This window comes from Pleurodeles waltl, chromosome 2_2, assembly GCF_031143425.1.
Source record: "Pleurodeles waltl isolate 20211129_DDA chromosome 2_2, aPleWal1.hap1.20221129, whole genome shotgun sequence".
Taxonomy (NCBI): Eukaryota; Metazoa; Chordata; class Amphibia; order Caudata; family Salamandridae; genus Pleurodeles; species Pleurodeles waltl.
Window position 1 is genome coordinate 623,067,831 of NC_090439.1, and position 17,063 is coordinate 623,084,893.

Genomic DNA, 17,063 nt, shown 5'->3' on the forward strand with positions numbered 1-17,063 from the left:
GGGTTCCCCTAGCCCAGGGTGAGCTTGGTAGGCAAGGTCCTTTGTGAGGCAGGTTCAGTGGAACCCCAACCCCACTAGTGGTTAGTGCTATCTACACCTAATCAGGCTCCTGTGACTTCCATGTGTGCAGCAATTGGGCTTCGGCCTTGTACCCCAATGGGCATTGGATTATTCTAGGAATTATAAGTGCATGGCGTAGTGCAGAGGGCTGCTGTGTCTGTAGTGTCCACCAAAGGTAGTGGTGTTGCATGCACTGAACATGTCTTTCTTCTGTCTTCCCTCCCTTTTTGTGGTCTCCTTGTTCTTGTGTGCATTAGCATCATCAGGCGGAGGAGAAGTGGCGCCGGAGCAGGAGGGAGCTGCACCCCACTTGGCCCTGGAGGGCAAAACAACGGAGTCTGAAGCCACCAGTGGGACGGAGAGCGAGGGGAGCTCCACGGGGGAGACAGGAGGTGACAGCAGTGACAGCGACTCCTCCTCTGATAGGAGCTCCCTTACGGTGGCGGGCCCCTCTGTGCCCTTCGCATCAACAGGTACAGCCGCCATCCCCCCTACCAGCACCGCCCTCCCAGCAGCCCCTCAGTGTATGTCCTGTGGCCGCTCACCCAGGAGGGTGGGCATCTCCTTCGCCCCAGGCACCTCAGGCCCTGCCCCAGTCAGCCCTGCTGCCCTCAGTGAGGAGGCTATTGACCTCCTGAGATCCCTCACTGTTGGGCAGTCTAGCATTCTGAATGCCATCCAGGGTGTTGAGAGGCATTTGCAACAAACAAATGCATACCTGGAGGGCATTCATTCTGGCCAGGCAGCCCAACAGAGATAATTTCAGGCTCTGGCCTCAGCACTGATGGCAGCCATTGTCCCTGTGTCCAGCCTCCCCCTTCCAACTTCCTCCACCCAGATCCAATCCCTTGTACCTCAGCCTATCCCAAGCACACCATCAGACCAGCATGCACACACCTCAACACACAAAAGTGGCTCAGGCAAACATAAGCACCACACATCCCACAGGCACTCACACAAGCATCATACCCATGCAGACATACCAACATCCACTGCCTTCACTGTGTCCCACTCCTCCACATCTCCCTCCTCCCTCCCAGACTTGTCTCCACTCACACCTGCATGCACTACATCTTCAGCCATTACCTCCATCACCAGCACACCCATCACCACACACCGCTCATGTGCACTCACCACCCCCACTACCATTCACACGTCCCCTGTGTCCTCTCCCAGTGTGTCTGTGAGCCCTCCTCCCAAAGTACACAAACGCTGGCACACACCCACCCAACAGCCATCCACCTCACAACAGCCTCCAGCCCATGCACCTTCACCCACATTCAGCAGACATACACCTCCTACAACCACTACCTCTTCCTCCACTCCCAAACCCCCTCCATCTACCCGTCCCAGTGTGTCTAAAAAACTTTTCCTGGCTAATATTGACCTCTTCCCTACACCTCCCCCCATCCGTCCCCAAGGGCCGGGCTTTCCAGGTCCCAACCCAGCACCTCAGCCACCACAACCCCAGCCACAGTGGTGCCAGCAACTGTGGGCTATTGGAGTGCGCCAACCATCGGGGCTGCCAGTGTGCCACGGAGCAAGGGCAAGGACATTCCGCCACCTGCCAAGCTAAAAAAGTTGCCCACATCCCGGAGGGTGAAGCCGAAAACACCTGCCACCAAGGGGTCAGGGAAAACGAAAGGGGATAGTGGAGAGACAGCTGCGCCACCATCAACGGTGGGAAGGGCCAGAAACTGAAGGACATGTCAGGAGAGGGCATGGTGGCACCTGTTGAGGGACCAGTGTCACACCTTCTTTCCACATCGACGCCAACCTGTACGGTGGAGAAGAAAGCCTCCTGCACTGCCACCTGCACCGCCACCTGCACCGCCACAGACCCTGCCGCCAGCACCGCTGTCACAGACCCCGCTGCAAACACCGCTGACACAGAGCCCGCCGCAAGCACCGCTGACACAGAGGCCGCCGCAAGCACCGCTACCACAGAGCCCGCCACCAGCACCGCTGCCACAGAGCCCGCAACCAGCACCGCTGCCACAGAGCCCGCCGCAAGCACCGCCGCGACACAGTCCGCCGCAAGCACCGCCGCGACTGACAGCGCCACCAGCATCGCCAGTGGCCCCGCGACTAACTGAGCCAGTGGCACCACTGCAGACATCGCTGCCATCCCCAGTGGTCAGTCGTCCGAGGCTGGTGGTGAGTTCCAGGAGCCTGGGCAGCTTCCATGAAGCATCACTTTCAGTTTAGAAAGGCATCCACTACCTCAGTCCTTGGCAGAATGAATCACTCTGGGCACCAAGCCCCCTCCAGAACCAGTGGAGAAAGGCATCCACTACCTCAGTCCTCAGCTGGATGAAGCACTCTGGGAACCAAGCCCCCTCCAGAACCATTGGAGAAAGGCATCCACTACCTCAGTCCTTGGCAGGATGAAGCACTCTGGGCACAAAGCCCCCTCCAGAATCAGTGGAGACTGTTATCCACTTGAGAGACTGTGGCTTTGCACTCCCCAGTATGCAGCAGTGAGCAAACCACCCACTGGAGAGACTTGAGAGACTGTGGCCCTCATTCTGACCCTGGCGGATTGAATCCGCCAGGGCCGAGGGCAGCGAATGCACCGCCAACAGGCTGGCGGTGCATTCATGGGCATTCTGACCGCGGCGGTAACGCCGCGGTCAGAAACGGGAAACCAGCGGTCTCCCGTCGGTTTCCCGCTGCCCATGGGAATCCTCCATGGCGGCGCAGCAAGCTGCGCCGCCATGGGGATTCCGACCCCCTTCCCGCCAGCCTGGTTCTGGCGGTTTACACCGCCAGAACCTGGCTGGCGGGAACGGGTGTCGTGGGGCCCCTGGGGGCCCCTGCAGTGCCCATGCCAATGGCATGGGCACTGCAGGGGCCCCCTAACAGGGCCCCACATTGCTTTTCAGTGTCTGCTTAGCAGACACTGAAAAGCGCGACGGGTGCCACAGCACCCGTCGCACACCTTCCACTCCGCCGGCTCCATTCGGAGCCGGCATCCTCGTGGAAGGCGCTTTCCCGCTGGGCCGGCGGGCGATCTTTTGCAGATCGCCCGCCGGCCCAGCGGGAAAGTTGAAATGCCCCCCGCGGTCTTCTGACCGCGGGGCGGTGTTTGGGCGGTTTCCGCCCGGCGGGCGGCGTCCGCCGCCCATCCGGGTCGGAATGAGGCCCTGTGTCTTTGCACTCCCCAGGATAATGCAGTGGGCAAACCACCCACTGGAGAGACTTGAGAGACTGTGGCTTTGCACTCCCCAGGATAAAGCAGTGGGCAAACCACCCACTGTAAAGACTTGAGAGGCTGTGGCTTTGCACTCCCTGGGATAAAGCAGTGGGCAAACAACCCACTGTAAAGACTTGAGAGGCTCTGGCTTTGTACTCCCCAGGATGCAGCAGTGGGCAAACCACCCACTGGAGAGACTTGAGAGACTGTGGCTTTGCACTCCCCAGGATACATCAATGGGCATGGAGCCCCCTTGTGGAGCAGTGGCGTCGTGCGTTCATCAGGCTGAGGTACTCCCTCCCTCTCCCCCTGAGGTGCCTGTATATTTTCTATGTGATGCCCCTCCAGTGTTCTCTCAGTTTGGAGTCAGGTATCTAGTGTGGGCCTCGCCCATGTATTTTGGACCCAGTGGTCCATGGACAATGATTTGTGCACTATCCAGACTTATGTAGTTGGTGTACATAATTGTATATACTGGATTTTGAGTTTTGACTGATGTTTTTTTTTTATTACAATTGTTCAAATCATTTCCTTTTGTCCTTGCATTATTCAAGGGGGGGGTGGGGGTTGTATATGTAATTTTGCAGCATGTATTTTTGTGGATGGTGTTGGGGGTGAGGGTGGGGGTGTTGCATGTTGAATGTGTGTGTCACTCTCTTTTCCCTCCGCCTCCCCTGTGTTGTAGGTGCAGTACTCACCGTGGTCATAACCGCTGTCGTTGGAGTTCCTGATAGAGGAGCAGGAAGACCATAGCCGGCAGGATCTGCAGTTCTGGCTCCATGGCGTCCTGGTCACTCGTGGGATGTGGAGAGGTGAGTGTTTTCCCTTCTGTGTACTGTTTCCACCGTGTTTTTATTTGCATTGGTTCTGCGCCGGAAAATGTGGTGGATAGCCGTGTTGTGATAGGGTAGGCGGGACATTGTCTTCTGCCTGTCTGTTGGCGGAGTCCGCTGCGCTGTTTGTTTGTACCGCCGTGGCGGTCGGAGTGTTAAAGTGGCTGTCTATGTTGGCGGTTTTAGCCACGGTTGTAATCCCATTTTTTTGCCTCCAGGGTTGTTATGAGGGCCATAGTGTCCAAGCAGATCTGATTTAGCTCGCCATTATTTAAGCAGTTGCAAAAGTGCCAAGTAGAAAGATTCTCTTCTATCTGGAGTTTGGCGACTAAGCATCCTTTGATTAATTAGCTTTCCTTTGTTGTGTCTTACCAAACATCCACCACAGCCAATAACTGAAAATCTTCCTTCTTTAATGTTTTCAATGACATTAATTCTATATGTATTATGCTGAAGTACTTCATACAGACATGTTTTCAAGATGGGCACTTCTTCTTGACTAATATTTAGTCAGCATGTTAGTATTTAGAATATCTGTACTCGCGGGATCAACTTCTGCAAGATGCTCTATTTCCTGAAAATACTTTAACACTCTATTATGACTGTTTGCAGGCCTAAGCTTACCCACATGATTCCTCTAGACTTGGAGAACCAACTTGCAGAGCTCATCCTTCTGCACAGTCATAATATCCAATTTATCTGTGCAAAAGTATTTTCAAGCTAAAACAATTATTTGGTGAGACTCTTTTCTGCTGAAATCTCTTCCCACGTCGCTTTAATCTCTGTTGTTTCTATTTTGATATGTAATAAGTGACGTAGCAAGATGCAGCAATAGAATTATCTGCAACAAATTGTATATCCATATTTGCAGTCCACATCTTTAGAATAACAGTGTTGTAGTTGCTTATATATTTTGAAGCATCTGTTCTTCTGAAGTTGTATGATTTTTCAGTGATTTCTGAGATAACAGGATGAGGAAATCCAAAATGACATTGTGCATATAATTTTGCTTTTGATCTATATTTTTGACTACAGTATTTACCACACCTGTGAGTTTGAAATCCAAGAAGTTGTTGTCTCGACCCCTTTCACAGAAGTTTCTCTTGGGATGGCACACATTGCATACAGTACTATTAAAGACAAGACAGACTCATCACTGCCTGTTCCAAACTTCGGTGTATCTTTTACGTATTATATCATGCGAATATGTGGAGCACCTCTAGTTTGGTACTCTTTCTGCCAAAAGAAATCAGTGACTTTGCCAAGAGGTGGATTTGTTTTGTTACAGCTGATAGCCACCTTTGCCATCAAATTGATTAAGCTGTATTTTATCTGTTTGTCTTTACCTTGAACTTTATCAACAAATTCTCCTGCTGTCAAGTTCTTGAGATTTACTCCTATTTTTAGAATGTAAATTATTGCAGAGGATAACCCAGACAAGTCACTCTCAAACAGTAGATGAAACATATAAGGAATACACTGTTGAAATCTAAGGTCCTCTGCATTTAGTTTAGTAGATCTGTCTTTGGCTGCTGGTATTTGTACAGGCCAGTCATCATAACTACCACCTACTCCAGCAGGGAAGAGATGTGGATAACAACAAGTTTATAAGCTTTTCTCCTACTCACTTAATAGAGCTTCTTTTGCTTCTTTCATTTGAAATAGCTCAATAGCATCTCCAGTAATGTCTTTAGTATGTAGAGGATAAATACTGTAGTGTTCATAAATGTCTTCCTTTCTCGTTCAACCCACCTTTTCAATTTGGTCTCTTGATGGTACTGTATCATCATCTATTTGTGAAATATCTTGAAGAACATCTACATTTCTACAGTAAATGTTATTTTGTATCAGATTTAATGATGCCTTCTTAACTTTAAGAACATCTACTAACTCTTGCCATATCTTTTTACTCTTACTAGTCCCATCATTAACTAGAATTACAAGTCCTTCTTGCAAATCTCTTTCCACACGTACATTTTCAACTTTCTGCTTAAAATATAATGGCAAATAAACAACTCTACCTTTTAGGCCCTTCTGGAGCACAGATGGAGGTAACATTCCTGTCTTTGGCTCCATATAGACAATTGCTTGAAATCGATGTATACATTGTAAAAGTATAGACTCATAAGCATTCGACTCTTCAAGTTCTGGTGGAATATAAACTATTTCTAGCTTGTGAAATAGAAACGATTTCTAGGTTGTTATTCACTGATGTAACTGGCATTTTATTCTCCTCTAATGTATTTTCACAGTACTTACATATAATATGTCTTTTGCAACAATCAAATAGTTCTTCTGCAAATAAATTAGCTACAAATTCTAGCCACTTTTCTCTGTTGTCTTTTTCATTTTTTGAAGACACAATAACATAACAAGTTTGACTTTTTGTTGTGAGTGCATCAACAAGAAATACAAACACAGTCCAGTTTTTCTGAACAAACTGTTTTAAATGTTTAATGTCTTCATGAAAGTTATCAACCATAATAAATATCTCCTGTTCTGCTGCACCTGCACATTCCAAGTTTCCATTTTGTCTGCACTCCTCCTCAGGTCCAAAGAAACAAAACTGCACATCACTGCAAACCTTTCCTAACTCTGCCACTGTTCCATACAAAGGCGCTCTATTAATTTCTTCTAAACAAATTGCAGGTCTCTCCACATGGTAAAGCCTCCTAACCAGAGTTTACATTTGTGAGTGCTGTATAGCTAACATTCTTAAATTATGAGAGGTGACAAAAACGTATGTAAAACATGTCTGAGTGTGTAAATAGATTCCTGCCGAACAGTGCAAATACTACTACAGTTCCACTTATACATAGGGGCCTGCGTGCGACTTCTCTGTACCTCTTCAAATATGACTTCCTCTACATTTCTAAGTACCATAACCGCTATCTCAACAGGAGAAATATCTTTCATTTAATAACACCGTCCAGATTCATCAACTGCATGCACTAATCTGTTTTCTTGCAAGAGGTTTTCTTCATTAAAGAAAGGCTCAGTACTAGAAGTATGTCTCCATTTACCAATAACAACTTTTGAAAAGTTAGTTCAGTTTATAACTCTTTTCTTTTGGCCTTTTCTCCTCATATTCAACACTGTTTTATCCAATGTTTCCATTCTGTTTAAAATCAAAATAATTAACTTTCTCTTCAGAGCAAAGGCCTTATCAACTGTACCCTCAGCACGTTCCTTTTGTCTAGCAAATTCTCTCCTTCTTTTATATTTGTTAATACTTCTCATTAGATTCTGGATTACTCTGTTATGGAACATTCTAACTCTTATTTCCTTGAACTGGTGGTGCCTTCTGGTTAAACTCTGTGCTTCTTTGTAGGATTTCTTCTTTCTGATATCATGTACTTTTCCTCCTTTCTAAGTTGATATCAAACTTTGGCCCTCATTACAACATTGGTGGAAAATCCCGCTTACCGCCGTGCATAAGACCGCCAACACACCGCCGCGGCTGCAGAATTCCGCCACAGCTATTACAACCCACAGCTCAGAATCCGCCAAAATCTAGACACCCACACAAGTGCGCCACACCAAAGGTCAGTGATAAACTGGCGATACCAAAACCTCCACGTCACGCCAACAGGAATACGCCCACACTATCACAACCCACGAATCCACGCGGCGGTCTTTCAACCGCGGTAAACCATTGGCGGTACATACCGCCGCGCTCAAAATATACACACATTTACAAAACACAACCACAGTGGACAAATCGAAATACACACACCTGATACACCTACACACACCACTCCCACACACCCAATCCAATATAAAACACACACCCACATTACCCATAAACCCTTACTACCAAAAATTTAGAAAAAGCCCAGAGAGACAGTAAAGTAAAGACAACACCAGCATACAGAGGCACACAACACCATCACACATATACATCCATGCACAAAACACCACACACCCCTAAACATCACCCCACACATCACAACACACACTACCTCACACATCACCCACACCACCCCATGGCACCGCAAAGACACCCCAGGTTTTCTGAGGAGGAGCTCAGGGTCATGGTGGAGGAAATCATCCGGGAAGAGCCACAGCTATTCAGGTCACAGGTGCAGCATACCACCATAGCTAGGAAGATGGAGCTATGGCACAGAATCGTGGACAAGGTCAACGCAGTGAGACAGCACCCAAGAACACGGGATGATATCAGGAAGAGGTGGAATGACCTACGGGGTAAGGTACGTTAAGTGCTCTCCAGACACCACATTGCGGTTCAGAGGACTGGCGGCGGACCCCCACCTCCTCCCCCACAACTAACAACATGGGAGGAGCAGGTCTTGGCGATTCTGCATCCTGAGGGCCTTGCAGGAGTAGCTGGAGGAATGGACTCTGGTAAGTTAAATCTTTAACTACTTCATCCCCCACCCTACCTGCATGCTATCACATATCCCCACCCTCACCCTCATCCCCATCACTCCAACTCCTCACATATGTCCCACTATCACAAACCACACATCCCAACACCAAGCCCTGCTTGCAGCAACAAAGCATGGACACCCATGAACAAGGCATGTCCACTACACATACCCACACTGACCCCTAAACAATTATCACACAAAGTCCTACACAGGAATGGAAGCTCTGGGGTACAGGGTCACCCACCCATTGCACACCATGGCACACACAGATGCAATAATCATGCCTTTATACTCCTGCAGGACCCCTACCCAACGTCACCGGACAGGAGGATCCAGACATGTCTACTCCACACACAGAAGAGGCCAACAGTGATGACAGCAGCTCTGTCCAACTGGATCTAGATGACCAGCAAGGCCCATCTGGGACCTCGGGACAGTCGGTTCCCCTCACACAGTCACAGGCCACCACAGAGCCTCCCACCTCAGGAAACACCAGCACAGCACCCACCCAGCGGGCCCATACCTCTGTCCCCAAGACACTTCAAGCAGCAGTGTGTCCACCACTACAGGGAACCCAGGCTAACCCACCACCCCAAGAACAGCAGGGACCTGGGGGAAGTGGTAGTGGGCACACGGTTCAGGGGACAGAGGCCCAGGAAAACCGGGGAACTGGGAGGGCTGCTGTGCGTCAGGGGGAGGACAGGCCCAGGGAACCCACTCTCCACGAGGCCCTCTCCAACATCATGGGAGCCTACCATCATTCCCAGGAGACGATGGCAACGGTACTGGCCAAGTTTCAGGAGACCCAGCAGCTGCAGGAGGAACAGTATTTAGGGTTCAGGGAGGAACTCAAATCCATCAATACCACCCTGGGCACCATTGTAGGGGTGCTGAAGGACCTTGTGAACACCAGGAGGGACACTGTGGCACAACAAGGGGCCCCTGACACTAGTCTGGATGATGAACTGCCCACCACCTCCGCCGGCACTAGTGGACAGGAGGGACTGCCACAGGACCACGACACCAGCATCCCACCCCCTGCAGATTTAGAACCACTCCGCAAACGGTCCCTGAGATCCAGGACAAAGACAGAGAACAATGCCAAGACCCCTGCCAAGAAATGAGACCACCCTGAATGTCATCCTTCTGTCCCACTTTGTCACCCTGTCCATCCTTAAACTGCCCTAGCTCCGCTTCCTATGCCCCTTTGGACAATGCACCTGTGAGACTAATAACTGGACTCTGCCATGGACATTCCTCCACCATCACCCCTGACCATTTTACACTCCCCTCCACTATTTTGCACTTAAATAAACACCCTTGAATCACAAAACAATCTGGGATCACTCTGTGCTTTCACAAATGTGTATTTGCAATAACTGAGGGAAATAGCAATGTCCATTGTATTGTCAACATACCTATGTCACACAGCTCTAGTCCATGAGGTAACATAGCAGAGGTCACACAGTGGGGCCCACATCTGTGAAATCAAAAGGGAAAGTGACAAATCAGGGTCCATACACTGGGTGAAAGTGACACACAGATGAGAGGTCGAACAGTTTTATCAGATGTAGGAGGCAATGATGTCTTCTTACCTGTGTCTCACTGGAAGTATTGATGGATCACTGTGTTTCTGTTGCCTATGTCCTCTTCTTCTGCCTCCTCTTCTTAGCTGACCACAGGCTCCACAGCTGCCACAACACCGCATTCAGGACCATCCTCCTGCAGAAAAGGCACCTGTCGTCGCAAAGCCAAGTTGTGCAGCATACAGCAGGCCACGATGATCTGGCACACCTTCTTTGGTGAGTAGCATAGGGAACCACCTGGTATATGGAGGCACCTGAACCTAGCCTTCAGGAGGCCAAAGGTCCTCTCTATAACCCTCCTAGTTCGCCCATGTCCCTTATTGTAGCATTCCTGTGCCCTTGTCCTGGGATTCCTCACTGGGGTCAGAATCCATGACAGGTTGGGGTAGCCAGAGTCACCTGCAAATGTCGAGGGACATCTGTTAGACACACACTAACCCTTAGGGACAACCCCAGACCAGACACCTATTCACACTGTATAGGGTCCATGTCCTCACCTAATAGCCACACACAGTGCCTCTGGAGTTGCCCTTTCACATAAGGGATGCTGCTATTCCTCAGAATGTAAGCGTCATGCACTGAGCCAGGAAACTTGGCGTTCACATGAGAGATGGACTGGTCGGCCAAACACACCATCTGCACATTCATTGAATGGTAAGTCTTCCGGTTTCTGTACACCTGTTAACTTCTGTGGAGGGGACCAAGGCCACATGTATCCCATCAATGGCACCTATGATGTTGGGGATATGTCCCAGGGCATAGAAGTCACCTTTCACTGTAGGCGAATCCTCCACCTGAGGGAAACTGATGTAGCTGCGCATGTGTTTCAGCAGGGCAGACAACACTCTGGACAACACGTTAGAGAATATTGGCTGGGACATGCCTGATGCAATGGCCACTGTTGTTTGAAAGGACCCACTTGCCAGGAAATGGAGTACTGACAGGACCTGCACTAGATGTGGGGTTCCTGTGGGATGGCAGATAGCTGACATCAGGTCTGGATCCAACTGGGCACACAGTTCCTGGATTGTGGCACGATCAAGTCGGTAGGTGACTATTACATGTCGCTCTTCCATTGTCGACAGGTCCACCAGCAGTCTGTACACCGGAGGATGCCGCCATCTCCTCACCTGCCCCATCGGACATACTCTATGGATGAGAACAGCGATCAGTGGGTCAGCCAACACTGAGGTACGAAATAAACAACTTTATTGCACACATTTGTCAATCTGCTATGTGCCTGTCATAGTGTGTATGCAAGGCCTACATATGTGTGACGCATTTAAAATTAATGCCATGTGGCCCCCTGAAATGGTGGCTGCCTGACCTGTAATGTGGGACAAGAGGATATGAGATAACTGCGATGGCATTCTACACCGTCACGGTAGGCGGTCAAAGACCACGGCGCAATCCTGCATTGGTTAACATTGGACCCTATGGGTCCCAGGTGCCAATGACGATGTACGCCGGCGGTGACGGTACACACCGCCGCGGACGTGACCGCCATTTTCTGTCTGTTCACTCATTTGATACCTGATCTTCGACAGGAGAGGACCTACACTGGAGGTGCTGCTGTGACCTCAGTCTGGACGCGAGAATGGCTCAAGTGTCTGGGGAAAGGGTCCCTGCCTTCACATCAGAGGAGTTGGAGAAACTAGTGGATGGGGTCCACCCCCAGTACACGCTACTCTACGGTCCTCCAGACAAACAGGTGAGTACACTGTGAGCATGGTGTATGGGCAATGCCTGTTTGGAGTGGTGTGGATGGGAGATGGGGGGGAATGAGGCGTGCATGAGCGGACGGTGAGTGTATATGCATTGGGCAAGGGTGGGAACGTGGGCCAATGACTGTGACGGTCTGGACAGTTATAGTTTTTCCTTTGCCCCTGTAATATTTCTGTAGGTCAGCGCCCACCAGAAGAAGGATATTTGGTGGGCCATCGCCAAGGACATCCGGGCCCTGGGGGTCCACCAGAGACGGAGCACCCACTGCCGGAAAAGATGGGAGGACATTCGCCGCTGGAGCAAGAAGATGGCGGAGGCCCAGCTGGAGATATCCTCCCAACGTGGGAGGGGTGCCCGTTGCACCATGACCCCCCTGATGTTCCGGATCCTGGCGGTGGCGTATCCGGAGTTGTATGGATGCTTGAGGGTATCACAGCAGCCACAAGGGGGTGAGTACACTCACATCCATCTGATTCAGCACGCATTGGCGGTGTCTGGGTTTGGGAGGTGTTCTGTGGGTTCCCCTAGGCTAGGGCGAGCCTTGTAGGCAAGGGCCCTTTGTGAGGCAGGCTCAGTGGCATCCCATCCCCACCAGTGGTAAGAGGCATCTACACCTAGTCAGGCTCCTGTGACTTGCATGTGTGCAGCAATCGGGCATAGGCCTTGTACCCCATGTCCCTGTGATCAATTAGGGAACTCAAAGTGCATGGCGTAGTGCAGAGGGCTGCTGTGTCTGTAGTGTCCGCCAACGGTAGTGGTATTGCATGCACTGAACATGTCTTTCTACTTTCTTTACCCCCTCTTTGTGGTCTCCCTGTTCTTGTGTGCATTAGCATCATCAGGCGGAGGAGCTGTGCCACCGGAGCAGGAGGGAGCTGCATCCCACATGGCCCTGGAGGGCGAGACTACGGACTCAGAATTCACCAGTGGGATGGAGGGGAGCTCCACGGCGGGGACAGGAGCTGAGACCAGCGACACCAACTCCTCCTCTGATGGGAGCTCCCTTGCGGTGGCGGGCCCCTCTGTGCCCACCACATCTACAGGTACAGCCGCCACCCCCTTTACCAGCACTGCCCTCCCAGCAGCCCCTCAACCTGTGCCCCGTGGCCGCTCACCCAGGAGGGTGGGCATCTCCTTCGCCCCAGGCACCACAGGCCCTGCCCCAGTCAGCCTTGCTACCCTCAGTGAGGAGGCCATTGACCTCCTCAGATCCCTCACTGTTGGGCAGTCTACCATTCTGAATGCCATCCAGGGTGTAGAGAGGCAGTTGCAACAGACAAATGCATACCTGGAGGGCATTCATTCTGGCCAGACAGCCCAACAGAGAGCGTTTCAGGCTCTGGCCTCAGCACTGATGGCAGCCATTGTCCCTGTGTCCAACCTCCCCCCTCCAACTTCCTCCACCCAGACCCAATCCCCAGTACCTCAGCCTATCCCAAGCACACCATCAGACAAGCATGCACACACCTCAACACACAAGGGTAGCTCTGGAAAACATAAGCACCACACATCCCACAGGCACTCACACAAGCATCATACCCATGCACACATACCAACATCCACTGCCTCCACTGTGTCCGCCTCCACCACGTCTCCCTCCTCCCTCCCTGTCACGTCTCCACTCACACCTGCATGCACTACATCTTCAGCCATTACCTCCAACACCAGCACGCCCATCATCACACACCGCTCACGTGCACTCACCACCCCCACTACTATTCACACATCCCCTGTGTCCTCTCCCAGTGTGTCTGTGAGTCCTCCTCCCAAACTACACAAACGCAGTCACACACCCACCCAACAGCATTACACCTCACAACAGCCTCCAACTTCTGAACCTTCACCCAAAGTCACCAAACGAACACCTCCTACAACCACTACCTCTTCCTCCACTCCCAAACCCCCTCCATCTACCCGTTCCAGTGTGTCTAAAAAAAAATTCCTGTCAAACCTTGACCTCTTCCCTTTACCTCTCCCACCCCTTCCGTCCCTAGGGCCCGCCTTTCCAGGTCCCAACCCAGCACCTCAGCAACCACATCACCGGGAACAGTGGTGCCAGCACTAACCGGCTTCTGGAGTGCGCCAAGCAGCAGGGCAGCCAGTGTCCCAAGGAGAGAAGGCAAGGACATTCCCCCACCTCCAAAACAAAAGAAGTTGCCCACAGCCCGGAGGGAGAAGGCCAAAACACCTGCCACCAAGGGCTCAGGCAAGACAACAATTGGGAGTGGCAAGACAGCTGTGCCACCATCCAAGGTGGGGAAGGGCCAGAGAAAGAAAGGGAAGTCGCCGCCAAGACAAGACCGCCACCGGCACCGCCACATGCACCGCCGCCAGCACTCAGGATACTGTGCCCTTCGCCTGCACCGCAGACACTGTGCCCTTCAGCAGCAGCAAGCTCAGTGAGGCCGCCACCAGCACCGCCGCTCAGGACACCGCCGCCAGCAGCAAGCTCACTGAGCCCCCACCAGCACTGTCGCTCAGGACACTGCCACCACATGCACGCTCAGTGAGCCACCCACCAGCACCGCTGCTCAGGACACCGCCACCAGCAGCAAGATCAGTGAGGCTGCCACCAGCACCGCCGCTCAGGACACCGCCGCCAGCAGCAAGCTCAGTGAGCCCCCCACCAGCACCGCCGCTCAGGACACAGCCGCCAGCAGCAGGCTCAATGAGCTACCCTCCAGCACCACCACTCAGGACACTGCCGCCAGCAGCACGCTCAGTGAGCCACCCACCAGCATCGCTGCCCAATGAGTGCCGCAAGCACCACCGCTACTGAGCCCGCCGCCAGCACCGCCAGAGGCCATGCCACATCCTGTGCCAGTGGCACCACCGCAGACATAGCTGCCATTCCCAGTGGTCATTCGTACGAGGCTGGTGGTCAGTTCCAGGGGCCTGGACAGCTTCCACGTTGCCCTACCATCACTGGAGTGTCAGATCCACTACCTGAGTCCTTGGCAGGATGAAGCGCTCTGGGAACAAAGCCCCCTCCAGAACTAGTGGAGAGATACATCCTCTACCTCTGTCCTTGGCAGGATGAAGCACTCTGGGCACAAAGCCCCCTCCAAAACCACTGGAGACTGTTATCCACTTGAGAGACTGTGGCTTAGCACTCCGAGGACCAAGCAGTGGGCAAACCACCCACTGGAGAGACTTAAGAGACTGTGGCTTTGCACTCCCCAGGATAAAGCAGTGGGCAAACCACCTACTGGAGACACTTGTCAGACTGTGGCTTTGCATTCCCCAGGATAAAGCAGTGGGCAAACCACCCACTAGAGAGACTTGAGAGACTGTGGCTTTGCACTCGCCAGGATAAAGCAGTAGGCAAACCACGCACTGGAGAGACTTGAGAGACTGTGGCTTTGCACTCCCTAGGATAAAGCAGTGGGCAAACCACCCCCTGGAGAGACTTGAGAGACTGTGGCTTTGCACTCCCCAGGATAAAGCAGTGGGCAACACACCCACTGGAGAGACTTGAGAGAATGTGGCTTTGCACTCCCCAGGATACATCAGTGGGCATGGAGCCCCCTCGTGGAGCTGGCGTTGTGCACTCCTCCGGCTGAGGTGCCCCCGTTCCCTTCCCCCTGAGGTGCCTGTGTTTTTTTTCGATCTGATGCCCCAGTAGTGTTCTCTCCGTTTGGATTGGCTATCTTGTGTGGGCCTCGCCCATGCATTTTGGGCCCAGTAGTCCACGGACTATGTAGGTGCAATACATGGACTTGGATTCTTGGTATATGTAGGAGGCTGGCCTGGCTTATAGTGGGTACCCTGTGGTATTTACACCCTGTACCAGGTCCAGTTATCCCTTATTAATAGAATAGAGGTGTTTCTAGCAGCTTAGACTGATAGAAGGTAGCCATGGCAAAGCAGCTTAGGCTGAACTAGGAGACATGCAAAGCTCCTACTATACCACTTAATCATATGCACAATATCATAAGAAAGCACAATACTCAGAGTTACTAAAAATAAAGGTACTTTATTTTGATGACAATATGCCACAAGTATCTCAGTGAGTACCCTCAGTAAGAAGGTAAGTAATATACACAAGTTATATGTACACAAACCCAAAATAGGTAAGTAAGAGTAAGAAAAGTAATGCAAACAGTGTAGAATTACAATAGGTTTCAATAGGCAAACATAGGTCTAGGGGCAACACAAACCATATACTCCAAAAGTGGAATGCGAATCACGAATGGACCCCAGACCTATGGGATCTTGTAGAGGGTCGCTGGGACTGTAAGAAAACAACCAAGATACCCCACCCCAAGACCCTGAAAAGTAGGAGTAAAGTACACCTACTACCCCAAAAGAGCACAATAGTCGTGATAGGGGGATTCTGTAAGAACCACAAACACCAGCAAAGCACTGAAGACGGATTCCTGGACCTGAGGACCTGCAAGGCAAGGGGACCAAGTCCAAGAGTTGTGATAGTGTCCGGGGGGGCAGGACCCAGAAAACCCCGGATGAAGATGCAAGGAAGCTGCCTCTGGATGGAAGAAGCTTGGAATTCTGAAACAACAAAGAGGACTAGGAACTTCTCCTTTGGATGGAAGATGTCCCACATCGCAATGAAGGTTGCAGACATGTTCCCACACAGAAATACCACAAACAAGCCTTGCTAGCTGCAAAGGTCATGGTAGAGGTTATTGGGTGCTGCTGGGGACCAGGAAGGACCAGGATGTCGCCCCTTGGAGGAGGAGACAGAGGGGGTGCTCAGCAACTCAGAGAGCCCCCCACAGAAGCAGGCAGCACCCACAGAAGTACCGGAGCAGACACTTAGAAGATTTGTGAAGTGGAGTCCACGCAGAGTGACAAAGGAGAGTCCTATGACATTGGAGGCCAACTCAGAGGGTTGAGCACTGCAGGATGGAGTGCTGGGGACCCAGGCTAGGCTGTGCACGAAGGAAATCCTGGAAGAGTGCACAGGAGCCGGCGCAGCTGCAAATCACGCAGTACACAGGTTTGCAGTCTAGCGTGAGGAGGCAAGGACTTACCTCCACCAAACTTGGACTGAAGGAGCACTGGACTGTGGGAGTCACTTGGACAGAGATCCTGTGTTCCAGGGACCACGCTCGTCAGGATGAGAGGGGACCCAGAGGACCAGTGATGCAGTCTTTTGGTGCCTGCATTAGCAGGGGGAAGATTCCGTCGACCCACGGGAGATTTCTTCTTTGCTTCCAGTGCAGGGTGAAGACAGACAGCCCTCAGACCATGCACCACCAGGAAACAGTCGAGAAAGCCAGCAGGGTGAGGCGCTACAATTTTGCTGGTA